We start from the raw sequence: 14,426 nt of genomic DNA, 5'->3' as shown, positions 1-14,426 counted from the left end.
AAATGGCCCATTAACAGCCTTGCAGCCATAGGACTGAAGATGGGGATTAGTGGTTACAGATTGTTATAATATGCCATAAATCCAGTGTGAAAAGGTGGGTGAGGTATTATCTTTTATTGGACTCACTTCTGTTGGTGAGAGAAACAAGCTTTTGAGCTTACACAGAGCTCTTTGAAAAGCTCAAAAGCTTGTCTCTCTCATCAACAGAAGTGGGTCCAATAAAAGATATCATCACATCCACCTTGTCTTTCTAATATCCTGGGACCTACACAGCTACAACAACACTGCAGAAATCTCGTGTCTTTATTTAGACTGTGATTTTGAGTGCCTAGCAAAGTAATGAATTTAAGCTTCAAGGCTCATCTTTCGAAGATGTGCAGGTTTCCTTTGAAGCCTGAGAGGTCAGATATGAAGTAATTGCTTTGTGAAAATTGTTCGCCCAGGGGTGATATGGTGTTTTTGTCTTTTGTCATTTTTCTGTGTGAGTTCATTTATGGCTTATTACAACAAGTTGTAACCCACTAACCCCCCCCCCCCTTTTTTTCCCTCTGACTGCTGAGGTGCTAACAGGCCACTTTACCTTGAATAGTCTCTTAGAATATGTGTTAACTACTTATGCTAAACAATCTGTTCCACCTTGTAGTTAGCTGTGACAATCTGAGTACCTTTCCCAGACCAGAAGAAGAGCTCTGTGTAAGCTCAAAAGCGTCTCTCTCACCAAAACAAGTTGGTCCAATAAAAGATATTATCTCCCCCACCTTATCTCTGAAATATCATATCTTATTTCATTTTAAATTAGATTCTGTATTTGTGCTGGAGATGGAATACAGAGTGTGTGTTTCATGAAGACACACACACACAAGGCACCACCACCAATGAATGAAATAAAGTTTCCTTTTATGCTTCACTCACCCTCTCACTTGATTGTCTTTTGCATCCCAAGATCATAACCCAAGTGGGTTGTATCTTCTACTGAACACAGGGACTTTTGCCATGTGTACTGTCTTTATAGGCTTGAATAAAGACTGGGAGTGGATGTGTCATTACACAAAGTAAAACTATTTCCCCTTGTTTATTCCCCCCCCCCACACACACACACACAGTTCCTCACACGTTCTTGTCAACTGCTGGAAATGGCCCACCTTCATTATCACTACAAAAGGTTTTGTTATTGTTTTTTTTCTCTCCTGCTGGTAATAGCTCAGCTTACCTGATCACTCTCTTACAGTCTGTATGGTAACACCCATTGTTTCATGTTCTCTGTATATATAAAATCTCCCCACTGTATTTTCCACTGCTTGCATCCGATGAAGTGAGCTGTAGCTCACGAAAGCTTATGCTCAAATAAATTGGTTAGTCTCTAAGGTGCCACAAGGACTCCTTTTCTTTTTGCGGATACAGACTAACACGGCTGCTACTCTGAAACCTGTCTTTATATGATTCAGCTTCATATTCTGATCTGTGTTGACAATATATTACCTAATTTATAGTGAAAAATAAGCAGATCATGAAATATCCTATGGCATGAGGATGAGGAAGGCTTACAGAATTCTCTCTTGGACTCATACACATTTGGTGAAACAAGCATTTAAAGCTTAAAAAGACTGCTTTGAAATAACAAAACAAACAGCAACAGTGAAAAGAGTTTGTGTGGGTTTTTGGCCATGGGAAGATTGTAAATCAGTAACTTCCTATCACTGTCTCCCAGCTGTTGTCCTTAGAATATGACAGCACAAAAGATTGAAATTCTCTTCTCCTCTTGTGTTAACCTGGGGGAATCTGTAGCATATAATACTAAGCAGAAGGGGCCAGAAAACAGCAAATTGAATTTTTGTTTTCTGATACACTTTCCAACTAGCTGTAATGTTAAGTATTGGTGCAGCAAAGTTATGAAGAACTAATGAACTCATTGCCACTCCAAAGTGCATGGGTCTGGTCAGGTCCACTATAGGGTTTGATAAAGAAACCTGGATCAGCAGAGCACAAGAGTACAAGTACATTATATGAAGCCAGGAAAGCAGTTCCTTCTCTAGACCTTGATTAGGTTGCTTTGTATCACTGATAGGAGCAAAGCAGACCTGAAGCTAAAGAACCTTGCTTCCCTGACAAGTCACTCGGCATAGGGCAGGAGTTTTCAACCTGGGGATTATGACCTCCTGCTACATAGGAGGGGGATCCAGGTAGATGGGCGGGGGAGTCCTGAGGTGGTCCTGGTATGTAAAAGGGGATCGTGGTGTGGGAAAGGTTGAGAACCTCTGGCATAGGACAGTCATCAGGTGCTGCACCCCATGCTGATCCCCCACATAGTGGTTATGGCCAGGGGAAAGAGGACATGGCTGGGGGTACTTGCAGAACACAAAGCCAGATTTGGTCTACAGTGTGCAGAGCACTCTGGGATGAAGATGTAAGACTCCACTGACTAAAATTAAAGATGGACTGTCGGGCCTTATGACCTTGTATGAAGGCACAGATCTATTCTGCTGACTCATCCAGACAGCCGGAACAAGTGGGCCTCATTGGATTCAGCTCAGGAATACAAAATTGGAAGGGCTTGCCTACATGGGAAAATTTACCAGCAAAAATATACTGGTATAATTATAGTGCTACAGTTATACCTGTGTGACTCACTGTGCAGAAACTCTTATTCTGGAATAAGAGTGTCTCTTTCCAATATAGCTTATGTCACTTTGAAAGTGGTATAAGATGTACTGGAAAAAGGCACTCTCACTCCAGAATAACAGTATCCACAAAGGGAATTAGGGCTTATCTACACTGGCAATTTACAGCGCTGCAACTTGCTCACTCAAGGGTGTGAAAAACACCCCCCTGAGCGCAGCAAGTTGCAGCACTGTAAAGCGCCAGTGTAGACAGTGCCCCAGCGCTGGGAGCTACGCCCCTCGTGGAGGTGGGTTTTTTTAGAGCGCCGGGAGAGCTCTCTCCCAGCCCTGTGCCGTGACCACACAAGGCACATTAAAACACTTTAGTGTTGCCAGTGTAGACTAGCCTTTATACTGGTACAACTACAGTGATATAATTATACTGGTATAAGTCCTGAGAATCTCTCTCAGGACTTAAGTTTCTGCATAAAGGTAAGAAGATGGTGAAGCACTTTGTTGAATAAAAATGGTTTTAAGCATGTGCTAAATGCTTTGCTAAATCAATACCATAGTACGTTAAAGTTTGTCACCCTATGTCCAGTTGAGTCAATGGAAAAACTCCCATTGACTCTAATGCACTCTGGATTTGGCCCAAAGGCAGAGGTCCTGAAATTGGAGTCTGTGGTTCACAGAGCTGCTTCTATCCCTATGGTGAACCACCTACCAGTTTCTATGCAGCGATGCCAGCAGGTAGTTGTAGCCTGGTCTGGAAATCTTTTAGTTTCCTAAGGTTTTACCAACTAAAAGAACACAAAACACCTACCAAGGCTTTTTGCACCTTGCACACTTAGGGTATGTCTACACTTACCATTTAAAGTGCAAAAAGTCCCTTTTTTGGGCTAAAACTCCGGGAGCTTCTACACTTGTTAATGACTTGTTGCGGCGAAACTCAGAGGTTTCACTACAAAAAGAAAACCACCTTCACGAGAGGCGTACAGCTCTTACCACTGTTCTTTTTGCACTGCTGTGAAAGTGAAGACACGTTCTACCAGCGTAAACACGCTTTGATCTTCGGAGGATATCCCACAGTTCCAAAAGTGACCACTTTGGGCCAGCATCTCCGCTGCTCTGACACACGGACGTCCGCCCCTCCCTCTATAAGCTCCAGAAAGTTTGAAGCTCCCTTTCCCTTTGTTTGTAGATGTGGTGGGGAAAGCAGGAGGTTTTAAAAAAAATGCCTCGGAAGAAACCAGGAAGTAATGGGGCTGCTGGGACATGAAGCAGGGCAGCATGGGGCACTACGCAGGGACCCAGAATGCCTTCCGCTCACCACCCACTTCCCACAAGACCTATCAAGAGAGCTGCACTGTGGGATAGCTGCCCTACAGCACTGCTCTCATCGGTGATGGAAGTGCTGGTAGTGTAAACACACTCTGACGCCTCAGGAATTGAGGGAGTACCCAAACCAGCACTTTGCTTTCACCGGTGAAACTTACAGTGCAAAAACTCTGCAAATGTAGACACACCTTTATTCATGTATTCCTTTCTTGAGTGTATATTTGGTGCAAATATAACTATCATCAAATTTGCAGATGCCAAATGAAGGATGAAGGAACATAAAGCATACAAAGGGAAAGGACCCAAAGGCAAAGTGACCCCAGAGAGACCAGAGCAACAGGTGGTTTTTCTAACAAAGGAAGAACGAGTAGTACTTGTGGCACTTTAGAGACTAACAAATTTATTTGAGCATTTGTTAGTCTCTAAGGTGCCACAAGTACTTCTCATTCTTTCTGCTGATACAGACTAACACGGCTACCACTCTGAAACCTTTCTAACAAAGGTAGATTCTTTACTAATTATATAAAATTCCTGTGTCATGAGAGGAAATAAAGAGCACAGGTACAACAAAATGGATGGGGCGTTCCACAGTTGCACCCATCCCAATAAAGAGATTTGTTTTCATCTTCTCTACAGTAACTTAATACAACAGCTGCCACAGGGAAGATGCAGAATCAGGAGGTTAGGAGGGAAATTGTCCACAAAAAAATCTTTGTCTTAAGAAGTGAAGGAAGACTGAAAATCGTTCCTTTAAGGCAACCACAATACTCTAAAATAAATCTGTGCAATTCCCTTGAGAGGAATCATGTGAGTGTAGCCAAGAACTCGGACCCAGAGTCAAAGATACAGTATGATTAGAGAATACCCAAAAGACAGCATGGGTTTGTGGTCTGAGTGCACAGCACTTGGAGATAGAAAGTCCTGACTTCTAATCTCATCTCTCTGACCTGGGAAAAAGCACCTTCACACTCTGACTGTATTTTCCACTGAATGCATCCGATGAAGTGAGCTCTAGCTCACAAAAGCTTATGCTCAAATAAATTTGTTAGTCTCTAAGGTGCCACAAGTACTTCTACTCTCTGCTTCAGTTTCCCTACGTGTGCAGTGAGGTAATACTGATTTGCCTATCTCACAGGGTGCTTGTGATAATTAAAGGTTGTTTGTAATTTTTTTTTTTTAAACAAGTCACTTTATTGGATGTAAGGTGTTACAAACACAAAGAAACAAAGGTATAATTTTTGGTACAGAATGACATTATCCAACAGTAGATGCATGCACTGTGCAAGGCAAGAGAAATGTGGAGTGAAAACCTGACCTCATTGATGTCCATGGGAGTTTTGTCAATGAGCCCAGGATTTCACCCATGGTCTAAGTGCTCTGAGCACAAGAACAGAAACCAGACCTTCAGCTCTGACACTACCCACATCTGTGGCTCCAAGCAAATCACTTAACATTTCAGTGCATCTGTAAAGTGGCAGTGGCAACTCTTAACCAATTAACCCTCACAAGATCCCAGTGAGCCAGATAGGTAAGGCTTATAAGGAACTTTGAAGATGAAAGATGTTAAGTGTTATTATCTTTGGTTTTTTGAATAAAGACAGGACTTAGCTTACAGGTTATGATAAAGGAGATTCAGACTGTAGATGGAACACTGATGTTTATAAATCCTTTATAATGGGCATATGTAAGGGTTATGGATAGAGCTGGGTGAAATTTTTCAAGCAAAACTTTTCTTTGCTGAAAAATGCAGATTCAGTCGACTGAAACATTTTGCAAATTTATGGTGAATTCGCCAGATTGTTTCGGTCAGAAAAAAGTAAGAAATGATCTAAATGTTTTGTTCTGATATTTTAGAAATTAAATGTTTAGATTTTTCAATTCAAAATGACTTTATTTTTATTTTTATACAATGTTATACTTTTATACCATTTTATTTTAAAAAGATTTTAAAACCTCAAAAATGAAATGAAACATTTTGTTTGACCCAAAACAATTTTTTGTGTGTGATTTTTTTGGCCAGTGAACTGAAAAATCAGTTATTTGCACAGCTCCCATTACGGCTTTACACTGCCTGTTTTTGAATACCTAGTACAATATTGATCAGTGAATGGCTCAATTTTGAGAAGTCAAATCCCACTAAAGTCAATTGGAGCTATAGGTGTTCTGCACCTTTGACAGTCAAGCCATGGGTTTTGTGACAGAGCTATCTTCTTCATCCTATGGCCTCCCTCAAACAGCCCAGACACACATCTGAAAGCACCACTTTGTTATTTATTGAGTCCCCTCTACCAGTACAGCCTTGTGCAGAACCATACAAATGGAAGTAACTTCCCCTTCACCCACTGCTGGGGAAAGGAGAAGGAAAGATCTCCCCATCGTAAGATTCCATCCCCCTGCCCAGCTCTAGGCTCCTAAGCACTCTCTCACGTTTCTAGAATGCGGGAAATTTTAAATAACGAGCAGGGTGTGTACCTTCCATCCCTGAAAACAGAAAGAAAAAAATTCTCTTCCTGTGGAAAATAATGTTTCAAAATATGGGAAATAGCAGAGTTTAGGTTAAGTTCAAGACATGTATACTGTTGGATAATCAAGGAAACGGCTGCATACCCGGAGCAACCAGAAAACATCTTGATTCCTTCAAGACAAAATCTGCTGATGCCAAAAGTACAATGAAGATCAACAATCCTGTCTAAAAATAAAGCAGGGTCTGCCATACTTGGAGCCTTTCAAAGCCTTTTACTAAGCAAAAACTGGCCATTTATGGCCCATTATCAGGATGTTGCAGTCACATTGCAAAAGAAGTAAACATTTAAAGAGACACCATTTAGACGTTTCGGAGCATTACTTACATTTTGCAAAAACAGAACTGTTGTGGGAAGGGATAATAAACCAACACTTCTTGAGCCTTAAAAATCCACTTCTATCACTGGAAGAGAGTTTCTTTTGTACAGGAATCCAATAATATTCTGCTGAATTCAATCTGAGGACAGGAAATTCCTTTCAATGAGAGATGGACTTTTAAAGTGCCAAAAGTGCAAATAAAACAGAAATATTTTCTTAAATCTGAAACAAAACTCCAAGGGAAAGCAAGTTTTGTCAGTTCAAACCTGCTCTTACTTTCTTGAGAACCCAGCACAAGAGCATTGGGCTAGTGCATGAGAATCAGAGAGTGAAAGTGACTATAAACAGAGAGTGAAACTAACCAGACTAAATTCACTGGCCCAATTGAGTGAAGAGCAAAAAAATAAAATAAACAGCATAAATGGTGAAAAAAATATTTGAATAACAGAAATTGTTATTAAAGTGACTCAGGGAAGAATGTTATTTTTTTTAAGAATATGGATTTTTATCTTGAAAGAGTCTCTCTAAAATACAGACAGGAAGTATTAAAAATATCATTCAGACTCCTGAGCAATGCCCACATTTGACAGTGTTTTTAAAGGGAGTTTAGTGTTGGTGAAAGATGGCCTGGAGACTGAAGCCCTCCACCCACCGAGTAGATGAAGCCAGGGCAGCAGCATTACAAGCTCCCTGCATTGCCCTGTCAATATCCATCAGCAAAAGAGGCCATTGTAAGGACTGGTCTACACAAAAAATTAGGTCAGTTTAACGACATCGGTCAGGGATGTGAGAAAACTGTCCTAAGTCCCAGCACTAGGTTGATGGAAGAATTCTTCTGTTGACCAAGCTACCACCTCTTGGGGAGGTGGATTACCTTTGTTGACAGGAGAATCCCTCCCATCAGCATAGGTCGTATCTACACCGAAGCACTACATTGGCACAGCTGCTGCACCACCAGTGTAACATTTTAAGAGTAGACAGGCCCTTACGGGTGAAAAGGATGTCCATTCCTTATCAGTCTTTAGCCTTTTTGCTGACACTGACAACAAGGAGGCCAAATACTGAGGACAGCCTTTTGTCCTCTAACATATGGCCTGAGATCAGCACACTTTTCACATAGGCCACGGAACAGTCAGTGTGTCCTTGGTATCAGCCAACCCAGGCTAGTGCTGAATTGGTGACGGGACGGTTTTAAGATCCCTTAAAGGCTTTGTATCCCTTTGTGAGTCCCTAGCACCATCTAGACCTCCAGATCCCTCAGACGCAATAAGCAGAAATCCAGCACATCGAAAGGGGCACACGAGGAGGCTGGCCTGAGATAGCTCAACTGGTTAAACCCATCTCTACTATCTTGTAACATTGTGTCATGAAGGCAGCTCCCTCTCAAGTTGATAACCTGGGATATTAACACCTACCCTTGAAAATCCCAACCACAGCCTGCGTTGCTTTGTTACCATGACAACAGTTAAAGGGTCATCATACCTTTTTTGCTGTCATGGCGTAGGCACCATTGCAGGAGGCTCCAATCCCCCTCAGCCAGTACAGTGACCTGCAGGATACTCAACCTATCCACCTTGGAAGAGTGAAGAGCTAAATTGACACGAACAGGATTTGAGCCAGTAGTTCAAGGGAGCCAGGGTACTACAGAGCTACTGCTCCGGTGACTAACCCGTCCCCACTAACTAAGGGCTTGACTGTGGGTGCACAGAATGGAAGAGGGGGTAGAAGCAACCTTTCCTTGTATGTTCCCCCCGCAACCACAGTCACTTTTTTGGGAGAGCATGGCGACAGCCCCCTCCTAGCATAACGGAGATGCAAACCATCCCAAAGGAACCAGGGGTCAGCAAGGAGGAGCACGGTCATAGCCCTGCCCCTCTCCGTGCCAGACAGGCAAGGAGGGCACTGTACACCACCCGAAGGGATGGCACAGCGTTCCCTATATGGCGCTCTAGGAGGGATTATGCCTCCTGAGGCACAATCCCGCCATGAGTTGCCCCTGGAGCAGCACAGAACCACACTGCCCCCTAGAGGGGTCAGAATGGAACCTGCACAACCTAGAGCAGGGGTGGCCAACCTGAGCCGGAGAAGGAGCCAGAATTTACCAATGTACATTGCCAAAGAGCCACAGTAATAAGTCAGCAGCCCCCCATCAGTGCCTCCCACCCCCCGCCCCACTCCCAGCGCCACCCACCCACAGGCAGCCCCACCAATCAGCACCTCCCCTTCCCTCCCAATCAGCTGTTTCATGGCATGCAGGAGGCTCTGGAGGGGGGGAGGAATGAGGGCACTGCAGGCTCATGGGAGGGGGCAGGAAGGGGTGGGGTGGGGGCAGGGCCTGTGGCAGAGCCAGGGGTTGAGCTCTGAGCACCCCCCGGCACATTGGAAAGTTGGCGCCTGTAGCTCCAGCCCTGGAGTCGGTGCCTATACAAGGAGCCGCATGTTAACTTCTGAAGAGCCGCGTGTGGCTCCGGAGCCACAGGTTGGCCACCCCTGATCTAGAGGTATGTAGGGAGATTTGGGTCCCTCTGGGGTGAAAGGTGCTATCTAAACATCAGTCATTCTCACTACTGGGTGTGGATTTTATGTAATATCCTTCATAGCTTACAGGAGAATTACAATCTCCTGTCCAGTCGAAGGACCATGGTAGCAAGGCAAAGTAGCAGAACTGCACTCGCTGAGGAGCGCTGCTCAGCATTTCCCTCCTTTTCTGTGCCTCTGGCCAGGACATTTATATGCCCCTTGTGCTATTCTGGGGGACTGCTCAAGAACGAGTCTACCAAAGGGAATACATTATGCCATCATTAAAAGCTGTCACTTTATAAAACAAATTTCTTGGCGTTGCATAAATTATGCCTTTGACTATCATATCAGGGCTGCTCAGCTTATGTTTTCCATTTTATTAACTGTTTAGCACAGAGATGACTTTGGACCTAATCCCTGCATCTAACCCCACCCTCGAGGAATGTGGGGCATTCAAAATCAAAACATCAAGACCTAGACCCTAGTTTTACAAAGGACCCCATTTGGACAATGGGCTGGAAAAGAGCTGGGCTGCACCCGACCCATTAACTACAACTCCAAAATCCTGTCATAGCATCTCATGAAAGGAGTCCCATTATAGGCTTGTAACCAGAGCTGGACAAAGCAAATTTCAGCTAATAATAAATTAACCAAAAAAAAAATGCATAATTCCAAAATTATTTCAAATTTGGGTCAAATTCGGTGAGTACTTTCAACCTCCCAAAAACTGAACGTCAAAACGTTTCATTTCAAAAATACTGATCCAAAGAATATTTTGTTTTGAAATGTTGATTCAAATCAATACTTGGTTTCAAAATATCATTGCGAGTTGACATTTGAAACATTGCCTTTGACCTAAATGAAATTTTTGCTGTATTTCATTTCAGCAAGAAAACCAAAAAAATTCCGTTTAGGTTCGAAATTAAACAAATTTTTTTTTGCATATTTTTTGGTTCACACACTGGACCCAAAACTCAATTATTTGCTCAGCTCTACTTGTCATCCCAGATCTAAAGACTCTAATACTCCCCTCATACAAAATGTTGGTGATGGGGATGTTGGCGGGGAAAGAGGTTGAAATCTGCACTCAAATGTTGCAGCTTGGGTCTCTCTCTGTGATCAATCCATCACATGATCTGCCGCGCTGTCATTCCTATTAATCCATTTGAAATCAATGACACATAAGCAGGGGTAGTCAATTATTTTTTGTCCAATTTCTTGGTCAACGTCCAGACTCCAGAGAAAATATTTTTAAAAATAATAAGAATAATGGTAATAATAAGTAAATAAAAAGATTTGGGGGTCCATTCAAAAGTGTCTGACAATCTGGATTTGGCCCGTGGTCTGCCTCTTGACTACCCCAGCACATAAGAGTGTGCGTAGCACATTCATCCAGGGGCCATCTACCTGGAACTTCCAGTGGCAATCAGATTCACAGAATGGGCGTTCTTTGCTATGAAGCACCTGCATTCTGCGATCCAGCCCTATTGAAGGCCTATATGAGAAACATCCGGGGGCTAACAGTACTGAGTTACCTTTTAGCCAAGCTGGACCCACCTCTGAATCATTGACCTCAGGGTAAGAGGTTCATAGTCTATCACTCGCCCTGTCCCATCTCTTTTCTTTGGGAGCGTGGCATGTGCATTTCTCGCTCACAACAGCACTGCAGAGGCTGTCTTGCTGTGTTACTCTCCCTGCTGCAGGATCAGACAACTAGAAAAATGAACAACCAGGGATTTTTTATTTCTGTCTGCTATTTCATTAGTTACTGTTAGGAATCAGAAAAAGGACTATGGCAATGAGAAAAGGTAATGGACAAACAACAAAAATCACAGTCTAAATTAAGGTTACATGAATTCAGTGACTCAAGAGTAATATCATCAAGCTGAAAGAGTGTCCCGTTAACCTCTTGGGAAAGAGACATAAAATGCTACAGAGCCAGGCCCTGGGTCTGATGAATAGCAAAACTAAGAAGCAATCACGCAAAATAGTTAGGCTACTAGGATGCACACACACAACACAGCTGAAGCAAGAGCACATCTGGGCTTTCAAATTCCACACACATCCTTGAACACTGGCAGCTTTCCTCTAACATCTTTAGCTCTATCACCAGAATGATCCCTTTTCCTTTTTGAGCCCCATTAAACAGCCGTCTGACACCATCTGCTGGACTGGTAGGAAAAAAGTACCAGCAACTGGCTGCCAAGGAGAACAGAAGTAAAATGTGAGGGGTTCCCCCCACTTTGAACAATGATTTAGGCTGTGGGATTTGGCATACATTCTCTATCGACGGCAATCGGTCCTTTGCATTGTATAGTGCAAATTGGATTGGGGGGCGGGGGGTACTGTTAATGTAATTACGCTTCAAAGCAAGAGTTTAGGTGGTGCCACACTGTTTTTCCCTTTCCAGGGGGACAAAAGGAGAAGAAAACAGTTAAAACCAGCCTTCTGCAATGTCAGATTCGAATTCCAGTAGCAATGGCAGAGAAGGGAGCTGGGTTTTAAAATACAGTACCTCAGAGCAGCGATGCGTCAGCCACTGTGTGGCAAAGGAAGCAGCCATTATACATTCAGCAATAGCTTGCACATTAGAGCCTATCTGCATTGTGTGTTGTGTGGAGGATGTGGGTCAAAATACTCAGGTTCTTTTCCCCAAAACACTCTCTCTCTCTTTCTGCATTGTATGTTTTGTGGAGGATGTGGGTCAAAATACCCGGGTTCTTGTCCCCAACACTCACTCTCTCGCCAGACTACCAAAGGATATTTAACATCCACTTGGATACCTGCCACCAGGCAGCAGGTTTAACATTTTATTTAAATTAGAGGGGTGCACACTTCATAGCTTCTGGAGGCCAAGTTCATTGCACATGCCAGGGGCTCCTTGCATCCCTCCATTCCACCCCACAAGCTCCCTGTGTCTCACGCTCCCATTCCCCTCTGTTTCAGGGACTGCTTGAAACCCCAAAGTCCTGTATGCCAGGGGCTCAGTGTACACCCTTTCCTCTCATGCCCGGGGCTCTGTGTCCACCATTCCTGCTTCCTCCCTAGGCCAAGGGCTTTGTGTGCCCCACATTCTCTGCCCCTTCCCCATGCCAGGGTGTCTATGTGCTCCCTTTCTCTCACATATTCTTCTCCCCCTCTTCCCCCCCCCCCTTATTTCTTTTCTTTCTGTCTGGGAAATAAGCCATTTAGGGTATCAACATTTGAAACTCCATTAGGACAATGGGCAGAGCTGAGCGGTGGGAGGGGGGCAGGGGTTGTTATGCTGGAAGGTGTTAATGGCTGCCATCAAACTGTTATTTGATAAGTAGAGAATTATAGTTCTTGTTGCATCTGCTGGGTCTGCTAACCAGATGCCAGGGGCTCTGTGTGTCCTCTGTCTCCCCATTCTGGTTTGCCAATTTTCCTCAGAATTGACAGGCTGTTGCCCATTGTTGCCTAGAACATTCCCTGAAAATTTGGAATTTATCAGATGCGGCATTCAAAAGTTACTGCATTACAGCCAAACAGAGAAAAGCTATCAAGTTGAGCATAGGGCCTCACTTTCCTCTTCCCCCCATATCTGGCCAAGTAGAGGGAGAATCCGGGCCCATTGAAATCAGTGGGAATGTTCATATTGACTTCAACAGGTCCAGGGTTTCACCCATGGCAACTACCAATGCAGCCCTCCCAACCCCCTTTCCACAGTTTCTCTCCACCTCGGATTTTCTGGAATCACCCACACTTTGCAGAGCAATCCTTCGGCATTAGCAGGTCACAGGGCTGCTTCAGATGATGGGCAAACAGCTGTAGGGGCCACCTGAGGTCCCATCACTCCTAGTGTGATGTTCACAGCTCCTGTGTCAGGGTTGCATGGGATGGAGCATGAGGTGATTTGTACTTTCTGAGTGCTTCTTCGTGGTAACATGAGCACTTTGGGAAATCAGGACTCCTCCCCCCCCGCTTTCAGGATGGCTCTGTCTGGCACTTGCCACAGGTTGCATGCATTTCACGCAGTGCCAGTTTAACAGTTTAACTCTCTCTCTCTCTGTCCCTCCAAAAATACATGTACACATTCTGGACAGGTTTCAGAGTAGCAGCCGTGTTAGTCTGTATTCGCAAAAAGAAAAGGAGTACTAGTGGCACCTTAGAGACTGGACAAATCACTGTCCATTCCTTGGGACTGACTCCACTATGCTCAGCAGACAATATATTGCATGGGAGTTTGAAGCAGATGAGAGGAGACTTCCCTCTGCATGTTGGCTTTGCAGCTGGAGGATTCAATTTGCTCGAGCCAGGCCTGATGAGTCCTGAAATCTCTTTGGAGTCTTGTACCATAAGAACGGCCATACTGGATCAGACCAGTAGTCCATCTAGCCCAGTATCCTGTCTTCTGACAGTGACCAGTGCCAGGTGTTTTGGAGGGAATGAACAGAACAGGACAGGGTAATTATCAAGTGATCCATTCCCTGTCATCGAGTCCCAGCTTCTGGCAGTCAGAGGTTTAGGGACACCCAGAGCATGGGTTGATGTTCCTGACCATCTTGGGGCACAGCCCAGGGGCACAGCCCAGGAGGGTTGGGGGGGGGTCAGTCCCTGAAGCAAGGTGCCAGCCAGGGGCATTCGGGTACAGTGCAGGGGTGAGGGTCAGACTCCAGAGTGAGGGGCAGGCCAGGGATTTTTTTAAAATTTGCTTTACATTAACTATTCTCCAGTCATCTGATACAGAGGCTGATTTAAATGGTAGGTTACATTCTACACTTAGAAGTTCTGCAATTTCATATCTGAGTTCCTTCAGAACTCTTGGGTGAATGCCATCTGGTCTTGGTGACTTATTACTGTTTAATTTATCAATTTGATCCAAAACTTCCTCTATTGAAACCTCTGTGTGGGACAGTTCCTCAGATTTGTCACCTAAAAAGAATGGCTCAGATGTGGGAATCTCTTTCACATCCTCTGCAATGAAGACCTATGCAAAGAATTCGTTTAGCTTCTATATGACGACCTTGTCTTCCTTTACTGCTCTTCTAACACCTTGATTGTCCAGTTTACCCACTGATTGTTTGACAGGCTTCCTGCTTCTGATGAATGTAAAAAAAACTTTTGCTGTTAATTTTTGTCTTTTTCTAGTTGCTCTTTACATTCTTTTTT

General features: G+C 43.9%; 1 long non-coding RNA gene across 3 annotated transcripts in view; it reads right to left on the bottom strand.

Moving 5' to 3' along the window:
* The window catches only part of LOC119567044, a 32,784-nt gene extending 18,719 nt beyond the window's left edge, over positions 1-14,065 (bottom strand). The window contains exons 1-2 of one of the 3 annotated variants that reach the window (XR_006288081.1): positions 10,854-14,065; positions 6,785-8,366 (exon numbers count right to left, since the gene is read on the bottom strand). This is a non-coding gene — a long non-coding RNA (uncharacterized LOC119567044). Of the gene's footprint in view, positions 1-6,784; positions 8,915-10,853 lie in introns of those variants that run through there. The other 2 variants (XR_006288080.1, XR_005226724.1) reach the window with 2 other exon arrangements.
* Positions 14,066-14,426: the final 361 nt, after the last annotated feature.

Source organism: Chelonia mydas, chromosome 1 (assembly GCF_015237465.2).
Source record: "Chelonia mydas isolate rCheMyd1 chromosome 1, rCheMyd1.pri.v2, whole genome shotgun sequence".
Classification (NCBI taxonomy): domain Eukaryota; kingdom Metazoa; phylum Chordata; order Testudines; family Cheloniidae; genus Chelonia; species Chelonia mydas.
This window is presented reverse-complemented; position numbering and strand designations above follow the sequence as displayed.